Genomic DNA, 13,672 nt, shown 5'->3' on the forward strand with positions numbered 1-13,672 from the left:
CAAAGGGGATTTTGGGGTTTCCTGGAGATTCATTTTTCTTTTATCTACCATCTGTCCCACCAGTTAGTTACTTAAACAGACAAAACTTAAGAAAATACTGCCCAAGCATGTTTTCGTTATTTTGAAAGCAGTTTAGACTATATTCTGTTTTTCACATCAGAAAAGTGAGCTGAAATCATGTGACACATTGGAAAGCACAGCTATACTTCCTCTTTTTTTAACTCCTTGTGTCTTCAAGCTATTCAGTACCTTTTTTAGTGCACAGCTTGCACTCAGAAAGAGAAATGAGGGGATCATTGCTGCTAGTTATGGAAGTTCAGCATGGCAGGACTCCAGAGCAAGCAAGTGCATGGCAGTGGCACCTATTCCTGCTGGCTGCCAACATTCCTGTACAACTCATACCAGCTTTACCAAATCAGCAGAAGGAATTTGTTTTGATTACTGATGCATTCAATATTGCTTCTTCCAGGTCATAATCATTCCACTGATGTCCCACTGAAAATTTCCACTCAGCAGGCGTTTGCCACGTGCCTGCTGTCCCCTTCCCCACCTGGCTGGGGATGGCTGGGCCACGGAGGAAAAGACCAACATGGAAGTTTTGAATCCCATGGAGCACCACCACCTCATTTCCAGTGTGCCCCACTGGTACAACAAGGGAGCTTCCTACTAATACATGGTTTCAAGGTGAGATATGTCTTCAGGAAGTAAGGCTAATAAACAGAATTTAAGTGTTTTTAGAGCTTTGTTAAAGTTTTAGTTCACTTTCCATTTTTACTCAGCTGATTCTTTCTACTTCAGCAGATAGCAAGGATGTAGTGCAACTCTAGCCTTGAGACAGAAAGGTACTGACTAGAAAGTGAAAAGCTATCAGCCTCAGCAAGCCTGCAGACATTATGGTTCACTGCCTAAATTGCATTCATACAACTCTCATCATAAGAAATATGCTGGGTAAGTTCAGGGGCAGGTTAACCTGCCACTGATGTATAAACTTTCTAATTAGTTATTGCTGGTTTTGTTTTGCATGTAACAGTTACTAGAAAAGAGTTTGATTGTATTTTTAAAGAAGTTCTGAAGTAAGCTAGATATCAGTGAAAGCTGTCAAATTGATGCTTTATTTTTTATTATTATTATTATTATTTTTCTCCTTTTAACAGAATAAGAAGAAATAAGTTCTGCAATAAATCGTCATTTGGTGTTTTTAAATGCAGGTCAGGACAAGCCTCCTCCAGCAGTTTAAATTCCTGTAGTGCATTCAGCTTTCTGCCTGTTGGCCACAGTTGGCCAAGGGTTATTTACTGAGTGCCAATTGTGACAGGACATTTTGCAGTGCTGAAGAACCAAAGGGCACAGCACAACTTGCTTTGAGAAAAATGCCTCATCTTAATCGGGGAGTTTGTGAAGGAAAAAAAATCCAGCCACCAAAAAACAACTGGTATTGAGCACCTTCTGCCTGATAAAGACTGGAAAATATTTTAAACCTCATTAGAAAAGTAAAATTTGCCTATTTCTCATGTTTCATACACTGTGCAGGAAAGGAACACATATGCTGTCACATTCATATTTTACGGGCTCTTTTTTTCCCCCAAACCTTCGTACCTCAGATTTGAACTTTAAACTTGTGACAGTGTTATGTTCATTAGAATAAAAATCACTTGCTATTTCCATTGCAAAGCTCCCCCCCAGAGGTTATCTTAGCTGTTTTATAAATCATATCAGGAGGAAAGCTGGCATAAAGGTTGACAGCTCACTCTAGATAATCACTTCCTCTTCTCTTAAGTGACTTTAAGCAGAAAGGAGCATGTAGCTTGCCAGTTCAGTTTTTAGTGGTCAAGCATCCACATCTAACCACCACCAACACACTGACTAAATTACATTGTAAGTATTTTACTGAAATGCAGGAAAATCATAATCCTGCTCAGGAGAAAGAATCTCAAACCTTCATCAGCTATCAAGGTGTATTTTCTCTGTCCTTCCAGGGCAGAGCTCATTACACAGAACGACATGAATGCCAAAGCCCTTTGACACAGGGTCCTTGAAGGGAACCTGACCTTCAGATTACTGTTGATTTATCAGCTTCCTCAAGAGCTGGACTGATTAGACTAATGGTTTATAGGGGATATGATTTCAACATTGAAGTCCTGTATCATGGAGGCAGACAAATGAAACAAGTTAGATCGTGTAATAAACAGAATCTACAACTCAGGGCAACAACCCATTAAGTAGAAACTTAAAGGGAATAAACACACACCGAAAGAATCCTGGGTTTAGGAGGAAAGGTCAGCTTATGTACTATAATTTTTCTACATAAACCAATAAAACTAAATCCTAACCTCTCTCAGAGAGACTGAAGCAGTCTGGAAATGGTGCCAAATCTTCCCAGGCTGAGTCAGAAGAGAAAAAAATCAAGAAAACTATCCCTTTAACACATCGCTTCCCCATGACCTGGTTACAGGCATTTTGCAATCAATAGGGACCTTCCACTGTTTCCACTGGACTTTGGAAGCAGTGTGCTTGGAAGAGAAAGGGTTAACTCTAAAAGGTAAAGTGGGGGAGGGGGCAGAGGAAGCAGATGGAAAGCCTTTCTTGGAAGTTGGTTGTGATAGAAGCAAATATTAAGGAAGGAAAGAACTGAGAATATTAGCCTGAAACATAAGTTATGATTCAACTGCTAATCACTCCATCTATCCCTGAAACTGTTGTCTCTTAGTTAAATAAGGATAATAAGACTGTCCTTTCTAAAACGGATAATCCTGAAAGTGTGTATCAGTAACAAAGATATAGGGAGCTTATTTTCTCACTGTCTCATAACACAGAATCAGAAGACAAATTCAGCTCAATGCCATTAGGAAGAATAAAGTCCAAGCCTGAGAAAACAATACTTTTTTACTCAGCTTATAATTGGACTTTGACATTAATTTCTCTTGGAAGCCAAGAACTTGACAAGGTACAAAAAGGGACTGGATATTTATGCAGACAATGAAAATTATCTATAGAATTATTAATTTTGAGGAACAAATGTTAGGAAAGCTATTAAATTTTATGCTTCAGATATTTGGCAACTATTTTAAACTGAGCAGCTTAAGCTGACAAAGAGTAGTTAATTTGGTTGCCCCCAACTAAATAGTTAACTGTAGTGTTGTGGAAATAAAGGAACTTCTGAAAGTAGAACAAAATCTGAATCTTTGGCAATAACTTGCATGAAATACTTCCAGTTAAGAGATGTTACACAAAGCACTACACATTGCAGTTGTTACTGCTTCTCAGTCTTCCCGTACTTTTATTAGGCTGATCTCAGCTTGTACAACACCCCCAGGAACCAGATGAACCTTATATCTAGTACACCCTGGTAGCTTCAGAACTTGGCAGCCTCTTTACAATGATGAAAGTTATTATTAAGTTTACACAAACAAATCTTAAAAAGGCAAAGGAGTACATGAGACACCACCCAGCAAAGTGGGTCAGAGTTGAAGGTGTGTTTGTGGGTAGGTGGGAGGACACTGAACTTCTTTCATTACCAGATTCTTGCTACATGGTACTGGGTCTTCATTCTTCAGACCTGTCAGGTTCCCTCAGGTCCACATGAAGGAGATGTTGTAAAATGCAGATATTCCTAGTCTGGTGCAAAACCACTGAGTAATGATTACCTGATTTTCTGACATGGGAATTGTCCTTAGCCATAGCAGAGCCGGATGTGCACTGGCTGTTAAGCAGATATCGTGCCTTGCTCTCACCTGTCACTGGGTTCAATGCCCAGAAACAGAACTGGGAGGCAGCTAGAAAGTCAATATTGTGTTTGCTCTAAAGGAAGCAAAGACGTGTGGAAACTCAGAACCAAAACCTCTGCATTGTGTATTCCACCTGTCTTCATGCTTACTGGATGCAAATATTTGGGAATGGAACATGGGAACTGTTAAAAAAGAGGCAATGGTTGAGGGAAGAAGGACCATGTTTGATTTCTAGTGAAACTACCTTTAGGAGGAAAGTAGTTAGAACTAGCTTAATTTTTCATGTAGCCATTAACTTCTTTAATGAGAATGGAACCAAGATGCAGCTATTCCAGAGCCTGGGTGAGCGTTGCTATTGCATTTAAAACCAAAGTGTGCTTTTAATTTTGCAGCTTGTGATGAAAGAAAGTTGTTGCATCAGTGAGAGTTCCTGGCAATACTCAGCTTCCCAGAGAAGAGCTTGTCTTGGGTAATCTCACAGAAAAAGGAACAGTGGCTGGGTTCCAAGGTAAGTGACAAGCTTAGGGCACAAAATAAGAATCAACTGGGTCCATTGTCCCCAGGAGCACAAGGGACATAAAGCATCTTTCAAGAAGCCAGAATACTCTTCTCCCACTGGGAAACCAATTTTGCCCTGTTTTGCTGCTTATTTTAGCTTTGGTCAGAGATGTGAGAAGGCATGGGGTGGTGCTCACTCCTCCTGTGCACCCTCCTGGCAGTTTCTAATGGCAGAGTTTCATTTCACCACGTGGGACAGAGAGACCATTCATGGGTGCTGGTAATTGCTTGGGGCAAGAAACGCCCGGGAAGCAGCCAATTGTGTGTGCATATGTCCGTTTCAACAAGAATTAAACATTAGTGCATCAAGAAGGCTGTTCCCATTTTGCCTTTGATTTGGACTCTGGAGATATTCTTATAACGATGTAATTTCTGCAGAATACTTTCTGAAAGTATCAACATGTGCTGTGGGATGAAGATATTGCCTTGTTTACTCCAGACTCACCCTAACCTGGCCCCAATTTTAAGCAGTCTTTTTGCATTTTGCTGTTGGAGATGCTAAGCCATTAGTGTGACTACCCTGTTGTACGAACCTGAAATTATTAAATTAAATGTTTATGAATTTGGCTGTATTTCCTTGCTTCTTGAATGTGGACAGTTCAATACAATTTCTAACCTGCACATGCTTGCAGCCTGGGGGCTGTGAGTCATGTTTGCTTTAAAAGAGGCAGCACTCACAGACTGTCACTCACCTGGGTTATTAGAAACAGAGCACTTTAAGAATTACTCTGCCACCTCCTCGCCTCTAAATATAGCTGGTGTGCATGGGTCTTAAGCGATTTAGCTAGTCTGAGAAAAGGCCTCATTCCAAATAATCAATTAAAAATCCATCATTTTAAGAACTATGTGGGCCTCAGGCCAAATGCATCTTGGATGTAATACCTTTGACTGTTTAATGCTGATATTAATTATTTGTATTACAGCTGCAGATCCTAACTCAGAATGAAATTTCTCTGCACTGCCCAGCAGCAAGTCCTGTTCCAAAGAGTGCACTATTTAAGTAGGCATGATGGACAAAGAGCAGCAGCAGAAAATCATCATTATTCCCTGCTTCACGGGTGGGAAACTGAAAGACAGATTCAATGACCGTCCAAGGGTCACACAGGAAAAGGAGTAATTCATAAATCCCAGTACAAGGTCTTAAACCATGAGATTTCCTCTCATTCTTTAATCAATAATAAAACATCACAGATGTCTAAGAATCTAATATCTGCAAAACTGCTCCAAGGTCTATAGGCATGATACAATTAATTTCCATTAAGAGCAATGTGATGTGAGGGCACTCTGTACTGACCAGAAAAGTAGGTCTTGCAGACTTTGCAGGTTTTTAATACTGTTTTAATAGGCAATATAAAAATCAGGGATAGTCTAATTAAAATAAAAATATGGGGAAACAGTTGCCAAACCTCTGACCCAAGCTGAAACCAAAGGAACTGATTCAGGAAGTAAACAAATGCATAAAAAAAAATCAGGTCTAGAAAAGGCAAAGTCTGTAAGTGAAAATATTTATAATAGATTTTCCCTTTTTGAATGAGGGTTATGTTTCCCAGTGTTATGTGTGTTGTTGTTTGACCTTTAGGGCTATACTCAGCCACATTTTTTAACTCCTTCCTCCCCTACTAGCACAAAGGATTACCAAGAGAAATTCTCAGAGATTCGCCTGCCTGAAGGATTTGGATTTCAGGAAAAACATCGAGTATCAAAGAACTTGCAACATGATCACAAGCACCAGCAAAGCTGAGTTGCATAAGACAACACCTGCAGGTTACAAGGAAGAAGTTAAGCGCTGTGGGAAAAGTTCACCTTGCTCAGGCCCCGTAAGACCAACACAGGGAGCTTCCATAAATACCTCAAGTCCTTCTATCCAAATCCCTCCGCAATTTCTTTTAAGTATTCACACAAATGTAACAGGAATCATCACTAGGATGTGCAATACATTATCAGGCCTCAGAGGTACAACTTTTGAATCTTCCCGTCACCATCTCTTATTGTTTGTTAAACAAGTAGAAAAAATAAAATTTAAAAATGATTCCTGCTCCAATAAGCCCGAACGTTGCAGTGAGTTACGGTCATGTCTAAATTTTTGTGCAATATACACATTACTGACATTAATGCAATTGCACAGTTAAGCATATGTATCCATTTTTAGGTGTTGTGATAGGTCTGACTTTTATTTTATGCGTTTGAAGCATGTAGCTAAACTGGAACCTGTATTGCTCCGGTTAAAACATCAAGCAACAGTACTCATACTAATTTTAATAAAGCATGCTACACTTAGAGCATTGACACCACCAAAAAAGTAGAGAAATTAAACTTGTTTACAACCTGCCTTAAACCTCCAGCATTCCCAATATGTAAATCAAACTGACAAAACATTAAGAAAACCTCTGGCTAGTACATTTTAACCCCCATTCTGAAGAAATGTAGAAATTCTGGTTTAACCATTCATTCTGTAGAAAGACATTACAATACAACACAACACAATACAATACAATACAATTTTCCTTTCTTCCAGTGCTACACAAAGAACTTTGATACCCTAAGCAATTTGCACAGGGAGTCACCCACTATTCTTCATTAAAACTGTTGCACGAAAAGTACAGAAGTGAAAAATTAAGTTCACTGCTTTATCAGAAGTGCCAAATTTACTGGCTGGCATGGACTGACTAGGTGGAAACTTTGGCCCATCAGTGTTTATTCTGATAAGTTATCTCCAGTTGTTGTAAAGTTCTCAGAAAATAGATGCCATTGCTGTTGCTTTCTGTACTTGTGAGAGGTGAGCTGCAGATAGGCCCTACTCATTAAACATCCACTCAGAATCTTCTTTATCAACAGGAAAATTCAGCTTTAAAGGAGGTGCCACTACTTGTGACTGGGGTTACTTTTCAGAAGCATGAAAATGAGTGAAATCCTTGTGTGCCACTTAAGCTGAGTGTAAGCCATATCCCAAAAATTAGGAAAAAAAATCTGTTGGTCTCGATAGGACTTGGATTGGGTCTATTGCAGTGGAAGAAACAAATCAACTACATTTATTTCTGCAAGAAGAGTAGTCAAAAAACTTGAATTCAAGTCAGTATAGCTCATTAAGAAATAGCTATACTTTAGGTGTTTCTGAACATATTGTAGAAGATGATGCAACTTTGTAGGTGGCTTGTTTATTGAATAAAATTTAGTGAAGGAAGGAAACTTGCACTGCTCCTCACAGAATTAATGGAATGTCCACAGAGTTTAACAGCACCTTTTGTGGAAGGCCAGTAGCAGAAAGACTGCATTCAGGCAAATCAGGCCACTCTAATGTGCCCTTGACCTCCCTTATGTAGCATTGTATATCAATTTATCTGCCTTGTCAAGGGAAGAGTAGAGGGAATACTGAGTGACAAGAATGAGTGGTAAGAGTGGTTTCAAAAGTAGAGGGGGCATAATTTCAGAGAGGCTTTTCAGAGGCTAAAAATGAGATGGTGCACCTGAAATTTCAGAATTGAATGACTGAAGCAACTTCATGAAAGTTTTAAAGAAAATGAGAATGAAATGTATTGGTGAACATATATAAAATCTAAGAATGTGGGCTAGAATTTGCCCTTGGCTTAGAAGGTTATGCAGGGCAGCTAAAGAGGTTTCCTTATGCTCCTGAGCAGCTCTTTGCTTTGGCTGCTCTGAACTGGGAAGGCAATGAAGCGTCTGAGTGTATCACGCAGTGCCATGTTAACAGCTGGAAAAAAATGATAAAAGGATGGACAAATCCTACACGTCCAAACCAAGGTTAATGACTTAACTCTGTGAAAAGTTAACTAAGTACATTATGAAGTTAAGGGGCAAATCCTGCAGTCTTGCCCAGGAGGAGCAGTCAGCTCCACTCAAGGAAAAGACAGAACTTGACTTCCATCCTCCATCTGAAGCTTCCTCTTCAAAAGGCTTCTCTCGCCTCTTCTTCTAGATCATTCAGGTCATTGTTGAGGTAGGAGTCCAGATCACAATCTGCATACTCTGGGAGAGTTTTGCCAGGGCAGTATGACATGGACTGGGAGGAGGTGGCATGTCAGGGATCTTTGCTTTGATCTTTTCTTAGGATACAGTCAAGCACATTTCTTCAACTTGCTTCAACCTGTAATCCCATGAAAATCCTTTACTCCGCTTCACAAGGAAGTAATTTTTCTTGTACAAAGACAGTTAATGCTACCATTGGAGGCCAACATTGCCTTTTGCAAATAGGCACTTGTGTGGAAATTAGGATAGGGTGAAAAGCATCAAGAGATCAGTTCCAAATGGTCTTGGTGCAGCTGCCAGGGTGGGAAGCCAACCTTCCACAAAAAGGAGAAAAATCCTGCTGTTCTTAAAGTGGGAAGATGCTCACTTTTCTTTTAGGAACCCTTTCTCATTCTCTCTTGCTGCACAGCTCCTACACTCATTCTATACATATGTATATATTGATGATTCACTAGAGCTACTGTCAAAGACACATTTTCCCCTCAGCTTCAGTACACCCAAATATGTAGTAAAATGCCCTCTCCACTAGGAAAGTGGCTCATTCCTGCTGGAAGAAGGCAAGGTTACTGCTTTGCCATCCCTCCCACGTAAGGAGGCACAGACATGACTTTTCACGGCTCAGAAAAGCATTGTTTTGCTCCATGAGGAAGTGACCTGCCCCAGATCTGTAACACCTCACATTGCGATGACTTCTCGCCCACTCTTGAATTCAGCACTCCTTGTCATAGTGCTGGGAATAGAAAAGAGGTGAATTCAAGGTCTTTCCCTTCTGCATGGTAGAAAGAGGCTCTGTTCCTCCTGCTTGCTTTCACCCCAGGCAAGGCCTGTGGATGCCTTCCCTGCAGAAGGGCACAAGGAAGTATTTCAGAGCTCCTGTGTGCCATGCAGACAGGTAAGAAAAACCTGGCCTAAATGTGAAAAGACAGATTATAGTGAAGAAAAAACAACAACCCAACAAAAACTTGCACAGCTCCCAGAATTATGTTATTGAGGACGCTATTTGTCATCTGCTGTATAATAGAGCATACATTTTGAAACAGGCTGGCAATTCCATTTCATTCACTCTTCTCTTTCCTATTCCACAAGTGTCATTGAAGGTAAGCAGCAAAGTCACCCTCTTCATGAATTTCTCAAACTGAAATGCTCTCCTGAGGATTGTTATCCTGCTGCTATGTGATCTAGTCTGGAAGGCTGCATGTACCAAATTAGAGACAACTCTATGAATCAAAGCTGAGAGACTCGGTACTGAGATATATAATGAGCACAAGAGCACATGAGACCCAGTCCTGCTCCCACAGAAATGAGCAGCAAGGGTCTGATTCTGATTCTGCTGATCCAGCTATAAATCAAGAGCAACTTCAATGAAGCTCACATGAGTAAAAAGTGAACAAGCAGTCTTTCAGCTGCTAAATTCCCAACATATCACGCACTGTATTTTGTACAAAACATTGTCCCAGCTTGACTTTGCCTGCATGGCCATCCTGGGACAAAATGGTGAGGATATATTCAAAGTGTGTCTTAAGAGAAAAGCAGTTATGATACAGCAGAGGAGTGGGTTAGCAGAGCCCATTGAGCCCCCACCAACTGCCCAGCTGAATTAAAAAGAAACAGGGAGACTCTGAGAGTTGAAACTAAGCAAGCGTACTTCTCTTCCCCTGCTGTACTGGCAGATCCTCTTAAGTCCTGAGCTGGAGCCAGGATTTGATGTCCAGATACCTATTAAGAGATTCCATAAAATGTTATGTGTTTATGAGCACTCTTTATTCAAGCAAAATTGACAGTGCTGCTGAAAATCCCTTTGTATTTTGAGACTTAAAACAACTGAGATCATCAAGCTAAGCCACAATATGTTATATCAGCCAAAAGATTTTCACCAGGACTAGTTAGAATTGCAATGGCAAGGAAATTAGTTTCAGCAGAGCGTAACAGAGAAAGACTGATTATAGTGGCTTGGAGGGGAAAAAGATATAAATGGTATTTTTGTTAAGGCATGGTATTCATCAGAATGGCAAGGCTGAATCTTTGAGAAAGAAAATTGCCCATGTTTACCAGAGGAATGTATGATTTTGTGATGTTCTTTGTAAACAGGATTGCACCAAAGCAGATCATCTCTACTGGAGAGAATAATTACATCTTATCACCTTTTTATCTTTTTAATGAGAATTGCCTGGCAAAGAACTGTACACTGGGTCACAACACTGCCCAAGAGGATTTGTGTTTGAATAGTGACTGTGTATGTATTTGTAGCCTATTATTACTGGGCATTATATGGACCACTAAATGAAAAATGGTCCCTGTCCCAATTAACTTCTAAACCAATTACACAACTCCTTTTTTCTACAAGCTAAAAGATGGAGTAAGATGCAGACTTTTGTCTTGCTCCTGTGGCTTGTTTGTTTTTATTTCCCATCCCAGGCCTTTAGGGAGTGTGTTTCTGCTAAGTATTTCTGCAGCTGTTCAAAAGCAATCTTATTGCACAATACAGTATCTGAATAATTGTCTCGGGTGACTATTAAAGTCTACTGCTGCCCCATAAAACCACGAGGAGTAATCTTGCACCACAGCAGAAAATATCCAAGAGACTACCCTGTGGAGTGTCATTTCTGTTAGGAGAGAGCTACTGCAACTGAGTGGAGATTCAGGAAGGCAGAAAAAGCACGGGGACGGCTCTGGACCTTAAATTGTTTCTTTTCTTGCCGACTAAGCAAAGCTGCTGATTGTTAAATATTGAATTGTCTGTATTCATCCCCGGCCAGCTGAAGTCAATGGACAGACATAGAGGAGGACTTTAACCTGTTACACATGAAATGTTTGTCTTCTTTGCCTCTCTGTCTCTCCTTACAGCCTTTTATACTCTGCACTAAAGGAACCCCTTTAAAGCCTAATGTATGGTAATACAGTTTAATTGTTGGGCTGTTGGGGATAAAATGTGCTGGTTCCAAGTAATTTTGCTGACTCTAAACTTGGCTCTGTATAGAGAGCTGGAGGAGGGGAGATTGCTAATAAAAATAGCTGTGCTACCTGGGGAAGCTCTGCATACTGCAAAGGTACTGTAGGACTAGGCCCTATAATTGCAGTTAATTGATTTTTTAAAACAGTGATGTTTGCCTCACATTGACTACACAGCCTGCCTCTTAGCCCTTACATAGGAACAATTCACACACAGAGGTAAGTCCCAGACAAGCACTCTCCAGGCACTCTTTTCTAACTTAGCAAAATCTACTCACTTTGTGTTCATTACACAACTCCTTTCAATCTGTGAGTTGGACACAGCTGAGTGGTTGAAGGCAGAAATCTCCTGTCTTCCTTTCCTGCAGGATGAAAACAGACACCCCAAATCTGGGGGCCCTATTTCTTCTCCCCACATCCTCTGATGTAAAATGTCCACTGAATCCCATGCACAGCCCATCAGATAGTGATACCTGCCTGTTGGAAGGATGAGTGATTACTACTGATCAGTATTTTGCTTACACTGAACATTTAATTCTTTCAGATGGTTACTCCTCAAGAATAACCACCTGGGCATTAGTACCCCTCTTCTTCCCTGCTTTCAGCTCTCACAATCATCACCAAAATGCCAGGCAGGTGCTGCTCTATTAGCTAAACATGGTTCACATCCCATCAGTGATATATATATATACACGCACATAAAGTGTTAAGAAACTCCAATTTTAGATGACTAATAATGTGCACTAGGACCATTTAGCCTACTGATATTCAACTGTGATATGAATCCAGTCAAGGTTAACAGACACCAAAGGTTCAGGCCATCCAAGCGTAGCATAGAACCCTCATGAGAAAACGAGCTTGCTTCAATCCACAGGGCCAAACTCTTTCACTGCCTTACATAAATACTTATATCTATACAAGTAGTACAATGCATGATCTGGGAGAGTTTCAAAAATCAACTTTATCACTTTACCAATTTATCTACAGACATACAGGGTCTGTCTGTTTACAGGTATTTCCAATAACTGTAAAGCTTTTGCTTGTTTACTTAAAGAAATATCTTGCCTGCAGAGATAAGTTGGCAACTTCTTGCTAGATACTTTTTTTCATCTCAGTAGCTCACTCAAGCCTTCTGTGTGCAGTTGGAGTGTCACTGTGGCAAGAAATCTTCCAGTCTGGTCTCCAGCTTTGTAATTTCCTTGTGTCTCTGGAGCAGAGAAGTAGTACAATAACAAGTAAAACCCACTGGACTCTTATATAAATGATCAAAACCTCGATGTCTTAAAAATCATTTTGCTCTCTACACTCTTGTCAGTCCAATCTGTGAAGTGAAATTTGAAAAGCATTCTGCTTTTATAGTGAATACTTTCTCCTTCTGCTACTTCAGTGTTATTTTAAAGGATCAGATTTTGTTCTGTGAGCTGTATGTAATAATGTTTAACAAATAACCCTCTCATTGGATTAGTTTAAAAGAAAGTTACTATGGTGGCTGAAAACTCTGCTTTGTGGGCACATATCCACTCTCCCATGTCCTTTAATAATAATAATATCTTGCTTTCCTAATAAAAGCAACTGTACAGCTCAAATAGCATGACAAAAGCTGAGTGAAGCTTTCCCCTTCAGTTCAGCACAGGGCTTTAAACACCTCGCCACACATGCATTACTGCCAGCTGCAAAGGTGGTTCTGTGCTGCAGACCTATTTTCAGAAGCAAGACTGCAAGATGTTGCAGTATTCTTGTGCAGCGAAAGAGGAATCAAGGCAAAATAAAGGTCCATTTATAGACCTACTAAAAAGGTTTTCCTATATGCCCACCAATCCCTTTCTGAGTTGTTCCTCAAGTGGGACACCAAGCTGGCAGGGCACAGATTACAGATCATTTACTTGTGTTGGGGTTTTATGATTGCTCTGCACCTGACTTTTGATCTGGAAGACTGTAGCAGCTTTAGATGATAGCTTGATAATGACCAGTAAATGGGCTTTGTGGGGTCTCTGCATAATGTATAAATGAAGTATAACTGGGCAGATAACCAGCAGATATCACCACTCCTGTGCTTTCTAGAGTTTGTACCCTTTTCTCTCCCTGCTTGTTGGTCACCATCCACTGTGACTGGTCACTTCAGTTGTTTCCTATTGTTTCTGTCTCACAAATAAGCATCTGGAATTCTGTAAAAATGGCAAATTCCAATACTGGGAACTGCTGTCCTCTAAACAGTGGCATGGATAAAAGAGACAGATGGATGGACACTGCTCTTTCGGTGTTAGAAGCTCAACTGAAAGGCAACTTATGCCAGAGAACCCTTCACTGAGCTATATCCAGCAGGAAGCATTCCCAATGGAACAACGATCCTTTCTTGCTGTTTTTGAAGCAGTTCCCTAGAGAAACCAGACAGCAGCTTGAGATCTTATGAAGAAGTGTGTGAATCACAGCGAAATTACATAGGTGTCAACATTTGA

The 13,672-nt window shown here is 40.3% G+C and overlaps 1 long non-coding RNA gene across 1 annotated transcript; it reads left to right on the top strand.

Annotated features, from left to right (window-relative positions):
• Positions 1 to 242: 242 nt before the first annotated feature.
• Positions 243 to 5,566, top strand: LOC125325424. The gene is made up of 4 exons (XR_007203321.1): positions 243 to 684; positions 802 to 948; positions 4,118 to 4,233; positions 5,207 to 5,566. It is a non-coding gene; the product is annotated as an uncharacterized LOC125325424 (long non-coding RNA).
• The last annotated feature ends 8,106 nt before the right edge of the window (positions 5,567 to 13,672 follow it).

The sequence above is a fragment of the Corvus hawaiiensis genome, chromosome 4 (genome assembly GCF_020740725.1).
Source record: "Corvus hawaiiensis isolate bCorHaw1 chromosome 4, bCorHaw1.pri.cur, whole genome shotgun sequence".
Classification (NCBI taxonomy): Eukaryota; Metazoa; Chordata; class Aves; order Passeriformes; family Corvidae; genus Corvus; species Corvus hawaiiensis.